Genomic DNA, 22,842 nt, shown 5'->3' with positions numbered 1-22,842 from the left:
TAACATCTTAATAGTTAACTTAAAGCATGCGCAAAATGAAATAGATCCTAACTACTTTCTAAATGTTTGTTACAGAACTTATGGCGAACAATTCACCCATGCATATGTTTAATCAGATTTTGTAACTGGATTGAGTAAAAATAATAAACTTCTCTCTGGTGGCATAACTTCTCCATGACGCTACTTCTGTTGCATCGTGACTATAATTTACATAGCTATTTATGGCTTTCCTGATGACGACACCCCTATACAACCCCTCCAGTGGGGCGAGGGGCGGACCCCAATCGCCATCCTGATAAATATTTCAGGACATCGCACGCTCTAGCTCTACTTCTAGCTCTACTAGCCTCGGACTGCTGTGCTACTGCATCATCTTATTGATCAAAAGTTGAAGGACTGTCAAAGCCCGCTTCAACATTTGCCTGATGAAAACTACGCTCCTGACCCAAAAACACAAACTTCAGAGCATTAACGCACAAACCCTGGACGACTGTGCCGCAAGGACTCACTCAGGTGATTCCAGGAACGAAAAGCATCTTTCATCATCGAATAGTGGACTATTCGAAAAGTTGAAAAAATGGCGACGCAAAACCTGATGGAGAACAAGTATCATCCAGCATGTGAGTGCGCCACGGGCAAAGAGTGTCCTTTAAGAGCTACGCTAGACTCTATGTTTAAAGATCATTTTAGAGGCCAGATGGTTGGCTTGATGCACAGGATCATCGATGCTGCGTGTGGTATGAAAAATGATTGTGCACAGGATACCAAACGTGTGACAAATCTCAAAAATGAAATGGATGTCATAAGAGGCCTGACAAAGTCATGGACTGATGTAACGCCCATGTTTTTTAACGGCAAAGAGCCGAACGGCGTAATCCTCAGAAAAGTTCTGGATGTGCTGCGTGCATGTTGTGATGAATTTGAAATCAGCGAGATACTCGCTATTTGTACTTTTGTAACGGATCTCTGTGTGTCACTGGTGTCAAAAAATGCAAAAACTGACGTTGGTGAATTAGTTGAAAGTCTGGTCAACTACATCCTAGAGCAAGACATGATAGCCTGCAGAGATTTTCTATTCTGGTTAGACCATCTGCAAATGTCATTATTGTTTTACTTTATGTACTGCCGATCTATCATTTTCTTCACTACTTCAATGTATGAAAGTATAATGTTGAAATAAAAATTTCTGAATGAAAAAATGTCTGAGCTCATAATAATAGTATTATAATAGTATACATAATAATATTTAGAATAATAATATTTAGAATAATTAAAAATACTATATGATTTAAAAGATTAAATATTTAAATATTTAAATATTTGATTTCTGCATTTAAATGACTGTATTCCTGAGGTCTCAACCATTTCCAAGATGTGAATACCTGAAATTGTGTGGTGATTTTTCAATTTTTGAAATTGTGGTGTTGAACAAAATTTGATTTTGTTCTTAGCATCGGTTCCTGCATCATAGAGGGTATTTAATAAGATTAATAAGATTATGTGTTCTGTCATGGACGACTAGACACTAGTCATGGGATGTCCAGCAGAGAGAAGGGCTTGAGTGGACACGCCCTGTGGTCACATTTTTACCCGCCACCGCAAACCTCCTGTCGTCCTCTCACTCTGCCTTTTCCCCCGCTTCGCAATGTAGCCATCCTACAGCTTTCCGCCCCTGCGACAGCCGTAACATCGACCACCACGGCATCCATTTCAGGCCAAATGGAGGAGCAGGTGGGTTACTTAAACATGGCATTCAGCAACCTGGCCCTCTCCAGTCCTATGTCTCACCAGCGACCTCCGACTTGTCACAATCCTGGCATGCGTCGGGAACTGGAACGCCTTGACACCTTTCAGAATTGGACTCTTGCTACATTAACTCCAGCCGAGCTTGCCAAAAGCGGTTTCTACTACCTTGGCCAGGGCGACAGAGTGGCTTGCTTCAGTTGTGGAGGCCAGCTTAGCAACTGGGAACCGGGAGATCGAGGCAGTATCAGAGCACCAGAGGCATTACCCCAACTGCCGCTTCGTTCGAGGTGACCGTGCAGATAATGTACCTTTATCTGGTGGCGGCCTTTCCAATGGATCGGCAATGCAACAGTGTGAAGAAAGGTTGCTCACATTTGTCAACTGGCCCTCAATAATAACTGTTCGACCAGACCAATTGGCTAAGGCTGGTTTTTACTATGTTGGTCGTAATGATGACGTGAAGTGCTTTTGTTGTGATGGTGGACTCAGATGTTGGGAGTCTGGTGATGATCCATGGAGAGAACATGCTAAGTGGTTTCCAAGATGTGAATACCTGTTGCAAGAAAAGGGCCAAGAGTTTGTTCATCAGATTCAAGCAAGATTTCCAAGACTATTTGAACAGCTATTGACTAATGGAGACAGCGACTCAAGAGAATTTGTTGATCCACCTGTTGTACACCTGGGTCCTGGAGAAGACCGTTCAGAAGATGCAGTGATGATGAACAATCCTGTGGTGAAGCAAACCGTTCAAAGCAAAATCCTCGCAAGTGGAGAAAATTACGAAACCGTTCAAGAGTTGGTGTCTGATTTACTAAGTGCAGAAGATGAGAAGAGAGAGGAGGAGCATGAAAGTAAGTTTCTTACTTTTCTTAAGAAACATCATCTTGCCATGTCACAGCAACTAAAAAGTGTGCAGAGCTTAATGGACCATCTTCTAGAGGAGAACGTCATCTCGCAGAAAGAGTATGGCATTATTCGTAACTGCACTACAGTCAAGCAGCAGACAGGGCAGCTCATTGAGTTAGTCCTGTCGAAAGGAAATGCAGCAGCAGAAGTCTTCTGCAACTGGATCAAGAAGAATGATGTCTGCCTGCTGAGAGAACTGATGGCCCAGACCAATGAAGCTGCATCACCGAGTCAAGATCTTTCAGACTTGCCTATGGAGGAACAGTTAAGAAGACTTCAAGAGGAGCGCACATGCAAAGTTTGCATGGATAAGGAAGTGAACATTGTCTTCATCCCCTGTGGTCACCTAGTTGTGTGCAAAGAATGTGCATCTTCTCTGCGCAAGTGCCCCATATGTAGAGGCTTGGTCAAAGGCGCTGTCCGTAAATTCCTATCATAATGTTTTCCTATCATTTGGATTTGCAAATTTACATTTAACTTGATGAATAAAAACAATGTAACCAAAAAAAAAAAAAAAGATACAACTTAGTCTAAACTAGATTAAAAAGTTCGTCGAGACAAACTTTAAGTTGGCTTGAGAAAGCTGGACCAGAAAGTTTGAAGAAGTTAAAAGTAGTTTGGAGTTTAAAGTAGTTTCAAGTTTAAATTAGTTTAAAGTTTAAATTAGTTAGAAGTTTAAAATAGTTTAAAGTTAAAATTAGTTTGAAGCTTAAATTAGTTTAAAGTTTAAATTAGTCTAAAGTTTAAATTAGTTTGAAGTTTAAATTAGTTTAAAGTTTAAATAAGTTTAATGTTTAAATTAGTTTAAAGTTTAAAGTATTTTAAAGTTAAAAAGTTGTTGGGGGTTTTCTAGTGGGTTGCTAAGGTGTTCTGGGTGGTTGCTAGGCAGTTGCTAGGGTGTTCTGGGTGGTTGCTAGGCGGTTGCTAGGGTGTTTTTGGTGGTTGCTAGGGTGTTCTGGGTGGTTGCTATGGTGTTGCTAGGTTGTTGCTAGGGTATTCTGTTTGGTTGCTAGGGTGTTCTGGGTGGTTGCTAGGTGGTTGCTAGGGTGTTCTGGGTGGTTGCTAGGGTGTTGCTAAGCGGTTGCTAGGGTATTTTGGGTGGTTGCTAGGGTGTTGCTAGGCGGTTGCTAAGGTATTTTGGGTGGTTGCTAGGCGGTTACTAGGGTGTTCTGGGTGGTTGCTAGGCGGTTGCTAGGGTGTTTTAGCGGTTGCTATGGTGTTGCTAGGCGGTTGCTAGGGTGTTCTGGGTGGTTGCTAGGGTGTTGCTAGGCGGTTGCTAGGGTATTCTGGGTGGTTGCTAGGCGGTTACTAGGGTGTTTTGGTGGTTGCTATGGTGTTGCTAGGCGGTTGCTAGGGTATTATGGGTGGTTGCTATGGTGTTGCTAGGGTATTCCAGGTGGTTGCTAGGATGTTGCTAGGTGGTTGCTAGGGTGTTTTGGTGGTTGCTATGGTGTTGCTAGGTGGTTGCTAGGGTGTTCTGGGTGGTTGCTATGATGTTGCTAGGTGGTTGCTAGGGTGTTTTGGTAGTTGCTATGGTGTTGCTAGGGTATTCTGGGTGGTTGCTAGGGTGTTGCTAGGGTGTTCTGGGTGGTTGCTATGGTGTTACTTGGTGGTTGGTAGTTGTCACAGATGGTTACTATGGAGTTTGTATAGTTCTTAGCATGATCTTGGTATGATTTAGCACTTAACTAATCGCTATTAGCATGTAGCTATTCACTGCTAGCATGTGTAGCATGTTGGAAGTGCTGTTTGCTAGCATGAGTCAAAAGAGCCAAACCTCATCTCTATACAATGTTCTGATACAGAGATATAGGTCTTGCAAAATGGTTGCTAGGGTACTCAAGTTTGGTTGCTATGGAGTTGCTTGGGAGCTGGGAGCTTTATACGTACGAAGTTTAAAGTGGTTTGAAGTTTAAATTAGTTTACGAGTTTTTGAGTTTTGAGTTTATAAGTTTAAATGAGTTTAGAGTTTAAGTTTAAATGAGTTTAAAGAGTGTGTGTGTGTATGTGGGTTCACACACACACACACACACACTCAGAGTTTATGAGTTTAGAGTTTATAAGTGTATAAATGGATGAGTTTATAAGTGTACACGTTTTTGAATTTGGTTTGTAAGTTTAAATGAGTTTTGAGTTTATAAGTTTAAATGAGTTTACAGTTTATAAGTTTAAATGAGTTAAAGCTTAAGTTTGAAGTTTAAAGAAGTTTAAAGTTTATATTAGTTTGAAGTTTAATTTAGTTTGAAGTTTAAAGTAGTTTAAAGTTTAAAATAGTTTGAAGTAGATAGATAGATGAGTTGATTAGTTTAATTGAGTCTCAATGGCTTATATATTATATAGAATGGCAGTTTGAATTAGTCTTCAAGGTATTTTGATTTGAATTTTCGTCGGTTGGCCAGTTTGAATCTAGATTTGAATTTTTTAGAACTCCCCAATGTAAGTCAATGGGAGTTTTTCCGAGTTTTGATCGGCAATATTAGGAAAACCGTAAGTCCGATCAGTCTGAAAAGATATAGCAACTCAAGTCAGAATAGTCTGAAGGTCTGAGCCGAGTTTGGAGTATGTAGAGTTAAAGCTCTAGGAGGAGATAGGGGATAAATTTTTAGTAAGAAGAATAATAATAATAACTAGATGCGAAAGTTCGTCGAGACAAACTTTAAGTTGGCTTGAGAAAGTTTGGACCAGAAAGTTTTTTGCTAGGCGGTTGCTAGGGTGTTGGTAAGTGGTTGCTAAGGTGTTTTAGGTGGTTGCTAGGCAGTTGCTAGGGTGTTATGGGTGGTTGCTAGGGTGTTCTGGGTGGTTGCTATGCTGTTGCTAGGTGGTTGCTAGGGTGTTTCGGGTTGGTTGCTAGGGTGTTCTGGGTGGTTGCTAGGGTGTTTTGGGTGGTTGCTAGGCGGTTGCTAGGGTGTTATAGGTGGTTGCTAGGGTGTTGCTAGGCGGTTGCTAGGGTGTTCTGGGTGGTTGCTAGAGTGTTTTGGGTGGTTGCTAGGCGGTTGCTAGGGTGTTATAGGTGGTTGCTATGGTGTTGCTAGGCGGTTGCTAGGGTGTTCTGGGTGGTTGCTATGCTGTTGCTAGGTGGTTGCTAGGGTGTTCTGGGTGGTTGCTATGGTGTTGCTAGGCAGTTGCTATGGTGTTGCTAGGCGGTTGCTAAGGTATTTTGGGTGGTTGCTAGGGTGTTCTGGGTGGTTGCTAGGCGGTTGCTAGGGTGTTCTGGGTGGTTACTAGGGTGTTCTGGGTGGTTGCTAGGCGGTTGCTAGGATATTTTGGGTGGTTGCTAGGGTCTTTTGGGTGGTTGATAGGCGGTTGCTAGGGTATTTTAGGTGGTTGCTAGGGTATTTTAGGTGGTTGATAGGGTATTCTGGGTGGTTGCTAGGCGGTTGCTAGGGCATTTTGGGTGGTTGCTAGGGTCTTTTGGGTAGTTGCTAGGCGGTTTCTAAGATATTTTCGGTGGTTGCTAGGGTCTTTTGGGTGGTTGCTAGGCGGTTGCTAGGGTATTTTGGGTGGTTGCTAGGGTGTTCTGGGTGGTTGCTAGGCGGTTGTAGGGTGTTCTGGGTGGTTGCTAGGCGGTTGCTAGGATATTTTGGGTGGTTGCTAGGGTGTTCTGGGTGGTTGTTAGGCAGTTGCTAGGGTGTTCTGAGTGGTTGCTATGGTGTTGCTAGGCGGTTGCTAAGGTATTCTGGGTGGTTGCTAGGCGGTTGCTAGGGTGTTCTGGGTGGTTGCTATGGTGTTGCTAGGCGGTTGCTAGGGTATTTTGGGTGGTTGCTAGGCGGTTGCTAGGGTGTTCTGGGTGGTTGCTATGGTGTTGCTAGGCGGTTGCTAAGGTATTCTGGGTGGTTGCTAGGCGGTTGCTAGGGTGTTCTGGGTGGTTGCTATGGTGTTGCTAGGCGGTTGCTAGGGTGTTCTGGGTTGTTGCTAGGCAGTTGCTAGGTGTTCTGGGTGGTTGCTAGGCAGTTGCTAGGGTGTTCTGGCTGTTTGCTAGGTGTTCTGGGTGGTTGCTAGGCAGTTGCTAGGTGTTCTGGGGGGTTGCTAGGCAGTTGCTAGGGTGTTCTGGGTGGTTGCTAGGGTATATTTGGTGGTTACTAGAGCATTTCTAGATGTTGCTAGGGTGTTCAAGATGGTTGCTAGGCGGTTGTAGGGTGTTCTGGGTGGTTACTAGGGTGTTCTGGGTGGTTGCTAGGCGGTTGCTAGGATATTTTGGGTGGTTGCTAGGGTCTTTTGGGTGGTTGATAGGCGGTTGCTAGGGTATTTTAGGTGGTTGCTAGGGTATTTTAGGTGGTTGATAGGGTATTCTGGGTGGTTGCTAGGCGGTTGCTAGGGTGTTCTGGGTGGTTGCTATGGTGTTGCTAGGCGGTTGCTAGGGTATTTTGGGTGGTTGTTAGGCGGTTGCTAGGGTGTTCTGGGTGGTTGCTATGGTGTTGCTAGGCGGTTGCTAAGGTATTCTGGGTGGTTGCTAGGCGGTTGCTAGGGTGTTCTGGGTGGTTGCTATGGTGTTGCTAGGCGGTTGCTAGGGTGTTCTGGGTTGTTGCTAGGCAGTTGCTAGGTGTTCTGGGTGGTTGCTAGGCAGTTGCTAGGGTGTTCTGGCTGTTTGCTAGGTGTTCTGGGTGGTTGCTAGGCAGTTGCTAGGTGTTCTGGGGGGTTGCTAGGTAGTTGCTATGGTGTTACTAGGTGGTTGGTAGTTGTCAAAGATGGTTACTATGGAGTTTTTATAGAGTTCTTAAAATCTTTAATAACGAGTGCCTTCAGTACGGCACTCGGCCTGCGGCCTCGTGCCTATGGCCGAATAGGCACAAGCATGGAGCAATATCGCAAGGCCACGAGTGTAATATTGCGTTAAAAAATACAAAAAAATGTAAAAAAAAAATTTTTTTGGTTTAGGGTGGTTGCTAGGGAGCTCTTAGTGGTTGCTAGGGTGCTGAAACTGGTTGCTATGGTGTGGCTATGAAGATTTTAGGCCATTACTTATTGGTTGCTTGATAATATAAATCCTCTGAGGGAGAGAGAGAGGGAGAGACGCAGGGCTGTCAGGCCCTTTGGAGTCTGTGTGTGTGAAAACGGCAGTTTGGATTCAAATGTTTTTAGAACTCCCCAATGTAAGTCAATGGGAGTTTTTCCGAGTTTTGATCGTCATTTTTAGGAAAACCGTAAGTCCGATCAGTCTGAAAAGATATAGCAACTAACTTCAGATCAGTTTGAGTGTCTGAGCCGAGTTTGGAGTATGTAGAGTTAAAGCTCTAGGACGAGTTTGAGTCAACAGTTTTTCACAGAAGATTAATAATAATAATAATAATAACTAGATGCGAAAGTTCGTCGAGACAAACTTTAAGTTGGCTTGAGAAAGTTTGGACCAGAAAGTTTTTTGCTAGGCGGTTGCTAGGGTATTCTGAGTGGTTGCTAGGCGGTTGCTAGGATATTTCTGGTGGTTGCTAGGGTCTTTTGGGTGGTTGCTAGGCGGTTGCTAGGGTCTTTTGGGTGGTTGCTAGGGTGTTCTGGGTGGTTGCTAGGCGGTTGCTAGGGTGTTCTGGGTGGTTACTAGGGTGTTCTGGGTGGTTGCTAGGCGGTTGCTAGGATATTTTGGGTGGTTGCTAGGGTCTTTTGGGTGGTTTATAGGCGGTTGCTAGGGTATTTTAGGTGGTTGCTAGGGTATTTTAGGTGGTTGCTAGGGTATTCTGGGTGGTTGCTAGGCGGTTGCTAGGGTATTTTGGGTGGTTGCTAGGGTCTTTTGGGTAGTTGCTAGGCGGTTTCTAAGATATTTTCGGTGGTTGCTAGGGTCTTTTGGGTGGTTGCTAGGCGGTTGCTAGGGTATTTTGGGTGGTTGCTAGGGTGTTCTGGGTGGTTGCTAGGCGGTTGCTAGGGTGTTCTGGGTGGTTACTAGGGTGTTCTGGGTGGTTGCTAGGCGGTTGCTAGGATATTTTGGGTGGTTGCTAGGGTCTTTTGGGTGGTTGATAGGCGGTTGCTAGGGTATTTTAGGTGGTTGCTAGGGTATTTTAGGTGGTTGCTAGGGTATTCTGGGTGGTTGCTAGGCGGTTGCTAGGGCATTTTGGGTGGTTGCTAGGGTCTTTTGGGTAGTTGCTAGGCGGTTTCTAAGATATTTTCGGTGGTTGCTAGGGTCTTTTGGGTGGTTGCTAGGCGGTTGCTAGGGTATTTTGGGTGGTTGCTAGGGTGTTCTGGGTGGTTGCTAGGCGGTTGTAGGGTGTTCTGGGTGGTTGCTAGGCGGTTGCTAGGATATTTTGGGTGGTTGCTAGGGTGTTCTGGGTGGTTGTTAGGCAGTTGCTAGGGTGTTCTGAGTGGTTGCTATGGTGTTGCTAGGCGGTTGCTAAGGTATTCTGGGTGGTTGCTAGGCGGTTGCTAGGGTGTTCTGGGTGGTTGCTATGGTGTTGCTAGGCGGTTGCTAGGGTATTTTGGGTGGTTGCTAGGCGGTTGCTAGGGTGTTCTGGGTGGTTGCTATGGTGTTGCTAGGCGGTTGCTAGGGTGTTCTGGGTTGTTGCTAGGCAGTTGCTAGGTGTTCTGGGTGGTTGCTAGGCAGTTGCTAGGGTGTTCTGGCTGTTTGCTAGGTGTTCTGGGTGGTTGCTAGGCAGTTGCTAGGTGTTCTGGGGGGTTGCTAGGCAGTTGCTAGGGTGTTCTGGGTGGTTGCTAGGGTATATTTGGTGGTTACTAGAGCATTTCTAGATGTTGCTAGGGTGTTCAAGATGGTTGCTAAGGTATTTTTGGTAGTTGCTATGGTGTTACTAGGTGGTTGGTAGTTGTCAAAGATGGTTACTATGGAGTTTTTATAGAGTTCTTAAAATCTTTAATAACGAGTGCCTTCAGTACGGCACTCGGCCTGCGGCCTCGTGCCTATGGCCGAATAGGCACAAGCATGGAGCAATATCGCAAGGCCACGAGTGTAATATTGCGTTAAAAAATACAAAAAAATGTAAAAAAAAAAATTTTTTGGTTTAGGGTGGTTGCTAGGGAGCTCTTAGTGGTTGCTAGGGTGCTGAAACTGGTTGCTATGGTGTGGCTATGAAGATTTTAGGCCATTACTTATTGGTTGCTTGATAATATAAATCCTCTGAGGGAGAGAGAGAGGGAGAGACGCAGGGCTGTCAGGCCCTTTGGAGTCTGTGTGTGTGAAAACGGCAGTTTGGATTCAAATGTTTTTAGAACTCCCCAATGTAAGTCAATGGGAGTTTTTCCGAGTTTTGATCGTCATTTTTAGGAAAACCGTAAGTCCGATCAGTCTGAAAAGATATAGCAACTAACTTCAGATCAGTTTGAGTGTCTGAGCCGAGTTTGGAGTATGTAGAGTTAAAGCTCTAGGACGAGTTTGAGTCAACAGTTTTTAACAGAAGAATAATAATAAGAACTAGAATGTACATTTCCTGAAGAAAATGTGAAGTGGTGCTTGCAGTGGCAAAACTCACCACTTGGTTGCTAAAGTGCGTTTAGCTAGTTTTTAGCAAGATTATAACAAAATGATCATCATGCTAGCATTATAAGCATGTGACTAACATAATGCTAGCATGTTGCTAGCATGATGCTAATATGATAATGTAGCTAACGTGAATGTAGCTAGCATGATTAGCATGTTGTTAGCATGATGCTAGCATTTTTTAACAAGATGCTAACATGAATAGCATGTTTGCTAGCATGTTTGTAGCAAGAAGCTAGCATGATTAGCATGTAGCTAGTATCATGCTAGCATTATTAGCATGTTGTTAGCATCATGCTAGCATTATTAGCATCATGCTAGCATCATGTTAGCATGATTAGCATGTAGCTAGCATGATGCTAGCTTGTTTTACCATGTTGCTAGCATGGTTTACCATGATTTACCATAGTTTACCATGATTTACCACAATTTACCATAGTTTACCAGATTTACTATGATTCTACCATGATTTACCACGATTTACTATAGTTTACCATGATTTACTATAGTATACCATGATTTACCATGTTCAAGTATGATTTACTGATTCTAGCATGATTTACCATAGTTTACCATGATTTACCATAGTTTACCACGATTTACCACGATTTACTATAGTATACCATGATTTACCATGTTGAAGTATGATTTACTGATTCTAGCATGATTTACCATAGTTTACCATGATTTAGCATAGTTTACCATGATTTACCACGATTTACCATAGTTTACCATGATTTACTATAGTATACCATGATATACCATGTTCAAGTATGATTTACTGATTCTAGCATGATTTATCATAGTTTACCATGATTTACCATAGTTTACCATGATTTACCATAGTTTACCATGATTTACTATAGTATACCATGATTTACCATGTTGAAGTATGATTTACTGATTCTAGCATGATTTACCATAGTTTACCATGATTTACCATAGTTTACCATGATTTACCACGATTTACCAAAGTTTACCATGATTTACTATAGTATACCATGATATACCATGTTCAAGTATGATTTACTGATTTTAGCATGATTTATCATAGTTTACCATGATTTACCATAGTTTACCATGATTTACCATAGTTTACCATGATTTATCATAGTTTACCATGATTTACCATAGTTTACCATGATTTACCATAGTTTACCATGATTTACTATAGTATACCATGATTTACCATGTTCAAGTATGATTTACTATGATTCTAGCATGATTTACCATAGTGTACCATGATTTACCATAGTTTACCATGATTTACCACGATTTACCATAGTTTACCATGATTTACTATAGTATACCATGATATACCATGTTCAAGTATGATTTACTGATTCTAGCATGATTTATCATAGTTTACCATGATTTACCATAGTTTACCATGATTTACCATAGTTTACCATGATTTACTATAGTATACCATGATTTACCATGTTGAAGTATGATTTACTGATTCTAGCATGATTTACCATAGTTTACCATGATTTACCATAGTTTACCATGATTTACCACGATTTACCATAGTTTACCATGATTTACTATAGTATACCATGATATACCATGTTCAAGTATGATTTACTGATTTTAGCATGATTTATCATAGTTTACCATGATTTACCATAGTTTACCATGATTTACCATAGTTTACCATGATTTACTATAGTATACCATGATTTACCATGTTCAAGTATGATTTACTATGATTCTAGCATGATTTACCATAGTTTACCATGATTTACCACGATTTACCATAGTTTACTATGATTTACTATAGTATACCATGATTTACCATGTTTTAGTATGATTTACTATGATTCTAGGATGATTTACCATAGTTTACCATGATTTAGTCAAAAGAGCCAAGTCCCATCTCTATACTATGTTTTGATGCAGAGATATACGTTTTGCTAAACGGTTGCTAGGGTACTCTTTTTGGTTGCTATGGAGTTACTTGGCAGCTGCCAATGATGAAATTCCAAAGGCTTCTTGTCACTATGAATGATATAAACCAACTCCCATGCCTCTGTGACATTCAGAATGGAAGATATCCCTCTTTGGATTTTGGTTGCTAGGGTACTCTGTTTGGTTGCTAGGGAGTGGCTTGTCAGCTGCCAATCATGAAACTCCAAAGGCTTCTTGTCAGTATGAATGATATAAACCAACTCCCATGCCTCTGTGACATTCAGAATGGAAGATATCCCTCTTTGGATTTTGGTTGCTAAGGTGCTCGACAATGGTTGCTAGGGAGGGGCTTGGAAGTGTTTAGGTGATTCATGATTGGCTGTTTGCTGCCCCGAGTCAAATGAGACCACCCCCATGTTTCTATGACAATTCAGTCTGGAGATATCTCTTTGAACTCTTTCAATGGAAGTGTATGGAACTTGTTGCTAAGGGGCTCTAAATGGTTGCTAGGGCGTGGCTTGATAGCTTCACAATGATCCTGAGAGACTGATTGGTCGTCTGAGTAAAATGAGCCCTCCCCCTTGTCTCTATGACACTGTGATCCAGAGCTACGTTCAATACAAAGTCCCTATGCAATTTACCATAGTAGGAAAAGCATGTGTGTTTCACGGGACGTTCCTTCCCCATAGTAAGTCAAAGGGGCAACTTTGGGCATCTCCTGCCCCCCAGGGGTGCAACTTTTACCCCATTGAGAGGTATGTTCTTACAGAGCCTGTCAGCCTCTTCAAATGTGGCAAATCACACGTTTCTGCGAAATCGTCGCTCAGAGTTATGACTCGTCAAAGTTTGTCGCAATGTTAAGTCTATGGGATTTTTCGGACGCTTTTTCGCCCCTGGGGCGAACACCGCACCCCCGATCGCTTATAAAAGTCATAGCACACCTCTCCTTAATGAGCCGGTCGATTTGACACCTCATTCATGGATCTGTGACAAACGGTGCGGGACGAGTTACGCGCCAAACTTTGTGTGGAATAATAAAAAGAAGAATAATAATAATAAGTATGAGCAATAACAATAGTGATGCCTTGCTTTCAGCAAGCACCACTAATAATAAGTTTAAATTGGATTTCAATATGTTGGCTCTCTCAAGCCAACTTAATAAGTTTAAATAGGATTTCAATATGTTGGCTCTCTCAAGCCAACTTAATAATAATAAGTTTAAGTACAATATCAGAAAGTTGGCTCTCTCAAGCCAACTTAATAAGAGCAACGTAGAGTCCTCGGATTTCTTAAAAACATTGTGACACCATGTTGTATGGACAAAAGATCTAAGATCTAAGACGCCTAAGTACAGTTTTTCAACCATCTAAAGTTTTTGAACAGACATTATTTAGTAGCAATTATAATTTATATCATACATAAGTCTTCTAAAAGATAAATAGAAGATATGAATGTATTCAAACTTTAAAGATTTGATTTAAACAGTCTTTTAAATGGTTAAATGAATTTAGTATAAAACTATGGATGTACTCTGGAACACGGACTAGATTTACTGTGACATTATCTTCCGAGGCTCATCTGGTCTGTCGTCCTCTCGTCTCTGTGAGGGTCTGGAACATTTATTTCACACTGTAGTTTATCTCTGAAGGATCTGGGGCTGTTTTGTTTATGACAACTTAAACTATTTTCTTTTTGGATTGTTGCATAAAGAACTACTTCACCTCTCTGGAAATGTAAGGTGTTTTTATTTATATATTTATTTAGCTAAAACTTTGTTTACATTTTATTAAATTATTTATTTATTTATTTCATTTTTGAAAATGTACAAATGTAGTTTCTGTGATGGTCGTGTTTAGGTGTACGGGATAGAATATGCAGTTACGGTACAAAAATCATCATGGCTATGGAAAGCCATAAAAATTGAAACTCCAGCATGGACAAAAAAAAAAATGCTGATTTAAGACGACTAAATACAGTTTTTCAACAATCTAAAGTTTTTGAACAGACATTGTCTCACATTACAACAATTATAATTTATGGTCACCGTTAGACAAAATCATTTATATCATACATAAGTCTTCTAAGAAGATAAATAGAAGATATGAATGTATTCAAACTTTAAAGATTTTTTAAAGAAAGAAAGTTAAGAACTTTACACTTCAGACTAAAACAATCTTTCATTTTAAAAGATCACATTTACGATTATGCTTTGAAATAAATTTAGTACGAACAAAACTTTGGCGTTAGCAGACTAACATTACAGTTACACAGTTTCTAAATGTTTTCATTGTTGCTCTCTCTCTGAAGATAGGCCTATGTGGTCATTTTCTCACAGATACAACTTAAGGAATTATTAAACATTTTACAGGTGTGAGATGACTTTTGTGACTCTCTAAAAATGTAAGGTGTTTTTATTTATATATTTATTTAGCTAAAACTTTGTTTACATTTTATTTAATTATTTATTTATTTATTTCATTTTTGAAAATGTAGGTTTCTGTGATGGTCGTGTTTAGGTGTACGGGATAGAATATGCAGTTAGGGTACAAAAATCATTATGGCTATGAAAAGCCATCAAAATTGAAACCCCGCATGGACAAAAAATTATGATTGAATCTTTTCATATAAATGAGATTTAAGACGACTAAGTACAGTTTTTCAACCATCTAAAGTTTTTGAACAGACATTGTTTAATAACAATTAAGCCTTAGGTTCAATTTAAACAAAATCATTACAGTAATCTTCTAAAAGGTAAATAGAAGATGCGTATGTATTCAAACTTTAAAGATTTTATTTAAACAGTCTTTTGTTTTTAAAATATATCATTTAAACTTTATTATACTTCTTATAAATAAACTCAGCACCTGATATCCTGATCACTGAATTTGTGTGACTCTCTGACACACACACACACACACACACCCTTTGGCTGGTGCTTTTTGAAAGCTCCGCAGGTCAAACGCTGATGTAAAGAGAGGCCAGAGGGCCCTGATTTCTAAACATTTTTTATTTTCGTGAACCCGTTTCATACATTGCGTTGTTTCATGAGCTGTATGTTTTTTTCTTCAACTCTCTAAACATTTAACTGATTGTTTCATAACATGTAGGCCTATGTTTTTTAAACATTTTATAAACATTTAACTCATTGCATTTTTTTGTGTGAATCCATTTTATTTAAACTGGATAGTTCTACATTTATTTCAACTTTTTGTGTGAGGTTTTAGTAAGATCTTTATTTTATATTATTTATTTATAATCATTTATATTCTTTTAAAGAACAGAATGTTTATGTAAGATGATTTTTTATTCTTTTGTTTATCTAAAACTGAAAGAATTGATTTCAGTTAGATGTTATTTTATATTATTGTATATTATATTATTTGTGTGAAATATACATTATTTTATAAAATCTCTGTTTCTCACTATCACTGTGCTCTGGAATGTGGAGGAGCAGACGGAGGGGGATGCACACACCGATGGTCACATCTCCTCTAATGTCTGATCTCCACGCACATACACACACACGCTTTGAGAGACTCATTGCAATTTTTTGTGACTCCATTTTATTTAAACTTTTGGTGTGAGGTTTTAGTAAGATCTTTATTTATTGTATAATCATTTATATTGTTTTAAAAGAATTGAATGGCTTTTCAACGTTTGTGTGAGATAAACTTCCACAGTTTTTTCCTTATCAGTTTTCACAGTACAGCCCGGATACGCTCAGGAATATGTAGGGAGGATCTTGTGTGATACCAGCTTCAAAAACACAGACTAACTGTCATGTTCAAAAGGCTTCAAACAATATCAAAATTAGCTGTCATAGCCATGACGTAATTATTATAACACTTTATGTCAATATCAAAAGGCATCAAAAGGCATCAAACAATTAAAACTAGCTGTCATAGTCATGACGTAATTATTATAACACTTTCTGTCAATATCAAAAGGCTTCAAAAGGCATCAAACAATTAATACTAACTGTCAAAACACATGATCAAGGGTTAGGAGGGGACAACCTGTCAATCAAAAGTCATACTAACTGTCAACCTGTCAATCAAAAATCAAAACTAGCTGTCAACCTGTCAATCAAAATCAAAACTAGCTGTCAAAAAGACTTCAAAAGCCCTTTAATCTCCCTTTGTTCTCTTTGATCCCTTTGATCCTATGCCAAAAGGGGTGGGTACCTGTCACCGGAAGGGGCGTGGCACCTGTCAATCAATAATTTTTTGACAGTTGCTGGATCATATCAACTACTTTGAAGTCAGGAATATCCCTGATAAGTTTCTTCTCCATGGAGAGCATCGCCAGAGCATTCAGGCGATCCTGTGTCATGGTGTTTCTCAGGAAAGTCTTAATCCTCTTTAAAGTAGAGAAGCACCTCTCTACTTTATCTTAAGAAGACTGACAGTCTCTGTAAAAGTGCTCTGAAGGTTGTTCTCCATGAAAAACTGGTACAGAGGCACTGCACCACTGCAAGCCTTGAACTCATCATTCTCATAGATGAAGGACAGTTCTGTTTTGAGCTTGGCCTTGTTCAGCATGGGGTATGCCTCCACTGTTGTATCAAGCGCTGTGGCAGGGAACATCACACAGTGTTGTGGGAACAGCTTTCCATGCAGCAGTGTTGCACTGATGAGGTGCTGGGTGAAGGAGAACCGCTCATTGGCATGGGTCAGGATGGTATCACATACCTATAAAAGATTCATCAGCTTAAATTTGCAATAAAGCTATCTTAATGAAAGTGATTCTGACTGAACGAGTCAAGTATGATTACTAAAGGTTTTAACACCATTATTCCTAATTGCACTTTACACTACGTTTATTTCTCCTCACTAACTCCCTATTGGTTTCTGTTACAAAACAAGGTTTAATTTCAATATATAAACCACATATTTTCTGTCACATGTGAGGATTCCTTACGCCTTGAATTTTTTTCCAATGAAAATTGCTATTATTTTGCTGCTTGTGACTGCTGTGTCATCTCAACTTACCTCTGTAGCCAGCCTTTGTTGTTCTCCTGTTCCCAGTGTCCTCCGTCATTTTATAGGCTGCTGCTGGTCTGATGCACCGTCCCCACACAGAGAGGGAATAGAGGCCCTGGTCCAAAAATAAAGTTTAAGTTGCTAACCTGTCATCAGACTTCTTAACTCCCACACGTGCACATCCACTGCCCTTACGAAAAAGAAGTTTATTCAAGTGTTCTATTAGTATACTAGCTGAAACAAGTGATAGAAGATTGCTCACTTAAATGTAAAATAACGTGATAATCAAACATTAAACAGCATGTAAATCAAATCTGCTTAATGTTACCAAATGAAATGAAGCGTAACCATGAAGAGAAAACGACTGTGAAGCTTTGGGGGTGTTTACATTTACATTTATTCATTTAGCTGACGCTTTTATCCAAAGCGACTTACAATTGCTATATATGTCAGAGGTCGCACGCCTCTGGAGCAACTAGGGGTTAAGTGTCTTGCTCAGGGACACATTGGTGTCTCACAGTGGATTCGAACCCGGGTCTCTCACACCAAAGGCATGTGTCTTATCCATTGCGCCACCCCACCCTGTTGGACTTGATCAACTCCATCTGTGTTTTGATAATTGTTCTGAATCTGATCAAGGCGTAATCTTTGACCTAAATGTGATTTTCTCAAATTTTTTGTTTCAAATGTTGCCTTTCTTTATGAAACTTTCCGACATTCAAGTGCTGTTTAAAAAAGGATGCATGAATGTAATAAATTGTTTTTAAAATTAAAGTACCGTTAAAGATATTTTTCAAGTATAAAAATATCTACATTTGAACATAGTATACTGCAAAAATAATATATAAATAGTAAACTATAAGTATAATGTTATGTTCACTTAAAGAAAACGTATACTTACAGTATAAACTACTAAACTAGTAGTTTACTGAGTACACTTCAGTGTGTACTTTCATAAACTAAAAAAAGGTACTAGCCTTTTTGTATTAAAATAGTAAACTAGTATATTTATAAGTTCACTTGTAGTACAGATGCATTACAAATGAGATACCTAGTTGTGTACTTAAAGTTTACTACTCTTACACTTATAGTACATTTAAACATATACTTTTATATACTAAAAGTGGACCAATTTAGTCCCAAGCAGTATTGAAATAGTACTTACAAATTTACTACAAGTACACATTTATATTACTTACTATATAAAGTATACTTAAAAATATACTTGAAAATTACTTAAGTATACTTCATAAGATGAACTTGAAGTATACTTTTTCATAAGGCTGACTCGTATACACACTTAAGGCTATGTCTAGCAGCTAGTAACTTGTAAGGTACATAATTAAATGTCTATCATTGTTCTATTATATTTATGAGCTGGATGCATTCTGATATGCATTTTTCCAGTGTAAATTATAGTCTAAATGACAATAAAGTTAATCTTTAATAACAACTAGGCCTCTTCTAAAAATTGACCTGGTGGACACCTGAATAAGCCTGTAGTTAGAAACTACTTTACCTGCATTATTATCCAAATCTAATGGTCTCTTTGCTTTTAAAATACTAAAACACATAATTGTAATGGGCTCTATAATAATCATCCACTTGGATGACTAGGCACATTTAGACACACAGCTGGAAATAAGGCAAATCACATTTCTAACAACAAAAGCTTTATCAGCCAATATTAAATAGTTCTTTACCTGATCGTTTGCATGCTGTCTGCGAACTTCTGGACAAGTGCTTTAATGAAGACAGGGTCGATGTTCCTTTTCTGCAGCTGGTTGAACAGCATGTCTACGTGTGGCATAACCTTGTGGAACAGTGCCAGAAAAAAACAGAAAGCCTCGTCTTCAAGCATCCTCACAAAGCCCCCAGCCTCTCGGACAGTTAGGGGATCAAAGTTTCCATCGTCTCTGATGGTCTGAAAACACTTTAGGAGGTCATCCCTGTGTTCGTACACTGTGTTCACAGCGCGACTGTGGAAGTTCCACCGTGTTGTAGAGGCTCTGGGAAGTCTATGGGCAACCACTTGGTCAAGCACGGTGGTTCGCTTGGGTGACCTGGAGAAGAAAGCAGAAAATCCTGCAAGATCTGAAAAAAAAGTGCCGATTTTAGGGATGTGTGACGTTGCCTGCTGCATGATGAGATTCAGCTGATGCGCATAACAGTGGACGTAGTGAGCATTTTCATGGACATCCATCACCTTGCGCTGCACTCCGCCGGTGGCTCCCCTCATTACATTAGCTCCGTCATAAGCTTGGCCGATAAGTTTGGCTTTTTGTCCATCTGGAATTATGATGCTTAGCCTCTCCAGAAGCGCTGTAGCGATGGTGTCTGCCGTGGCGTTCTGTATTGTAATGAACTCGAAAAACCTCTCTTGGATGTTGTTGTTGCCGTCGATGTAACGTAGCACAAGCACCAGCTGGCAGTGAGTGGAAATGTCAGTCGTCTCATCGGCTTGTATGGCGATGAAATCCGCGCGCTTAACTTCCTCCAGAATGTAATCCTTCAGCACTGACAGCATGCAGTCTAATAACTCATTTTGTATGGTCTTTGACGTACCTTTAAAAACGGTGGCTGTTTTAAGGTGCTCCTCCAGCACGCTGTCGAGTGAGGCAATGAAATCCACCAGTCCCCTGAAAATGCCGGGATTGTTCGAGGTGTCGGTCTCATCATGTCCACGCAAGGCCAGCTCAAAAGCCCCACAAAACTTCACACAGTCGATTATTTTGGACAAGATGTGCCGATTTTTATCCACCTCCTCGTTGTGTTTCCTCACCGCAACCCTGTGGCCTTCGTCAAGCTGCGTAGCGATGTTAACTCTTCCCAGTATAGCTAGCTTAACGCAATTATCCATGTGTACCTTGGTGTTCTCGTGTTTCGTTACCTTCTCATACAGGTGCTTCATATCTCTCACTCCGGTAACTGTCCATGCTGGATCTGTCCCCGTAGTTTTAAAGAGTAAGCACGGAAAACAAAATAAAGCATTAGCAAGACCACACCCAGCCAGCCAGGCCTTTCTAGTATACCAGCAACGAGAGAAACCTTGCACGTAGTGCTTCCCTTTATCATTAGCCTGTTGTCTGATGGAGATATCAGGTTGATCTGGGCCCAGCTCTTTCACAATCAGTTTATTCGCCAAAATTTGCCTCTCAAATGGATATTGGAGGAGAGATTGTACCGAGTTAGAGTTCATCGTCATTTTGTTCGCCATTGTCATGCAGTAAAAATGGTGCCCAAGGACTCGTGACTTCAGTAGTGACTCGCGGGCGCGGCCGCGCGCTTGGGGCGCTAAAAGAATCGCCCATAGCTGACTAGATTTGAGCTCGCTGATTGGCTACAGTTTATGTCAAACATTTATTTTTTAAATCAGCGATTGGTTAAGCTGCTCCACAGACCCGCCTTCCTGGGGCGATTTCTCCAGCGCCCCAGAGCTGCTGAAACGTGCACACAAGTACAGGACATGTAGTAAAACCAGACATTTTGAATTTCTATTTTATTTTTCACATATACTGGGTGCATTTAATATCTCAAACATACAAATATTGACTATTTGTATACATGATTTATGTATTTACTTATTTATTGCATGTGGCTCATAAACTGTGGTCTGGTCCACCCTCTATTGGCCAGCCTCCCCTGGTCATTTGCTTGCCTTGTATGTATCCATTATTAATAGCCTACAAGTCTGCTGTTTCGGACCAGGTCCGAATGATAATCAAACTGATGAGTTTAATAAAGTTTATTGTACATAACACAAAAGATGAAGCGTCAGTTTTACTTCAGAAAATCACCGTAAGAGCTGAGTAAACACAGTAAGTTATAAGAAGTGCGCAAGTACATAAACGAATTTCGGTAGAGTTGAGGGAGCATTTTTTTTGAAAACAAAATAATTCCACCTCGTCTTCAGCGGCTGCCTCAGATTTCGGGAGTAAATAGAGAGAGCTATGTGGATTAATACATCCAGCCACACAACACCTGCAACACTTGGGGGACATTCTCGTCAGTGCAGCTAGCCTGGGAAAACCCAGACAACTTCCGGCAAATTCAGATTTGCTCGAGAAGTAAGTCTGGCAAAGAACTCATTCAAGCCCATTTCCATGGCCGAGAAATCGCGGCACCAATCAGAAACGTTGAGGATTGGTTTTAGGTCTATCCAATTACGCCCAGAGGCATTTGAGCGACGTCCGTTCAACTTTTAAATGCATTATTATATTCAAATTGCAAACACATGAGGACAGTCTCCATGAAAGACCCACTGGCAGATGAACGTGCTACTACATTTCTCTCCGAAACGGTAGGAAATTAAATTAGATTTAATAGAGGATTTTAACTGTGACACGATGATTGACAGGGCAGTTTAAGGGCCCTTTCACACCTACCTTGTTTGGTCCGGACTTTCGGACTTTTCAGTTTGGTCCGAATCAAAATTGCAGGTGTGAAACCTCCCCCGGACCACGGTCCGGACCAAACAGACGAAATTTGGTCCGATGAAAAGAGGTGGTCTCGGTCCGGATCAAACTGACCAAAGGTTTGGTTCGTGTCTAGTGTGAAAGCATTTCTGTATGGTTCGGACTTTCGGACCATTTAAATGTCTTATTTATTTAATCTGCAACTGTTAGGCTATATGTTGACATTCTGCAGACCTAGAGCTGTCAGTAGGCTGTCATGAATATTTAATTTTAAATCTTAAATGTTGTTGTTCTATTTCTATGCACGGAGAAATGCATTGAAATAAGGACACAATTATAAATCACCCGTGACAACTCGTCTTTTGAAACAGACGGACAGTATGAAAACATATTGGCACTCACCTTGGTCTCTCCCCAAATGAAGGTGCCAGAGCTTGCATGATTGCTTGCAGTTTTCTCCTCCTTTCCTGCCGGCGACGATAAAATGTTCGCACGACGAGGACGTTCATTTTGCGAATTTGAACTAGCCTTGTGTATAGTTGGTGCTGCAGGTAATAATGCCATAAAAATAACAATATAGTTGCAGCGATATGCGTCTGTTCATTCATGTTGTCAAAGTTACCCGCGGAATTGACAACACGCTGATGTCAGACGCACGTCCATTTACAAACCAATCAAGATGCAGCCCACATAGATGATGACGACAGGACGCAAGTATGTCACGTAAAGTTCTTTAGTGCGCTCGCATAATTGCAGTGTGAAACCAAACCAAAACTTTCTGAATGTATAAAATGTATCAAAACGTGAACTTTGGTTCGGACCTTGGTGCGGACTTTCAGGTGTGAAAGCGCCCTAAGTGACAGGATGCACGCGACAGATCCGTCCGATAAAGATGACGAAGTAGTATGTCCCAAAGCTTGCCTACTTTTTTGCTACACATTCAAAAGTAAATACCTTTTCTTCACAAAAAGAGTACATACTTTTATGGCGTAGTTTGTAACTTAGGCGAATTGGGACGCAGCATATGGCTTTACACGATGACGATCGCTCTGATTGAGCGACGTCCGTTGGTGACGCCCTTTTGGAAATGATTTGTCTATGGAGCTTTGCCAGACCATAACTCAGTTACTACTGAGAATGGTCTGGTTTTAACCAGGCTACAGTGCAGCAGCTGTGAACTCGATCAGGGCGGGTCTATGTTAGAACGGCAGTGTCTGTCAACACTCGTGGGCGGGGCCTGTGCTTAGTGACGTCACTAAAACAGCATTCTGAAAACAGGTCGTTGGGAGACACTGCTGATGATTTATGGGGATTAATAAAAAAGGAGTGAGTGGATTTTTATTACGATTGGGTGGTTGTGTACACACACTGCCAACACACATTTATGTCCAAACAGCATGCAAAAGTGAATTTTGCATAATAGGGGACCTTTAAGATCAGTTATTAGTGTATTTTCTATGAAGAGGAGGAT

General features: G+C 40.6%; 1 protein-coding gene and 1 pseudogene across 2 annotated transcripts in view; both read left to right on the top strand.

Moving 5' to 3' along the window:
* The window catches only part of LOC311081974 (uncharacterized protein), a gene marked incomplete at its 3' end in the record, with an annotated part of 102,380 nt that overhangs the window by 64,673 nt on the left and 14,865 nt on the right, over positions 1 to 22,842 (top strand). The gene's annotated exons all lie outside the window — the stretch shown is intronic.
* Positions 1,421 to 3,091, top strand: LOC311066370 (putative inhibitor of apoptosis; annotated as a pseudogene). The gene has a single exon. The product of its transcript is annotated as a putative inhibitor of apoptosis (transcript).

This window comes from Abramis brama (assembly GCF_963993115.1).
Source record: "Abramis brama genome assembly, chromosome: 1".
Taxonomy (NCBI): Eukaryota; Metazoa; Chordata; class Actinopteri; order Cypriniformes; family Leuciscidae; genus Abramis; species Abramis brama.
The sequence above is the reverse complement of the archived record's forward strand: the minus strand, read 5'-3'. Positions and strand labels throughout refer to the sequence as shown.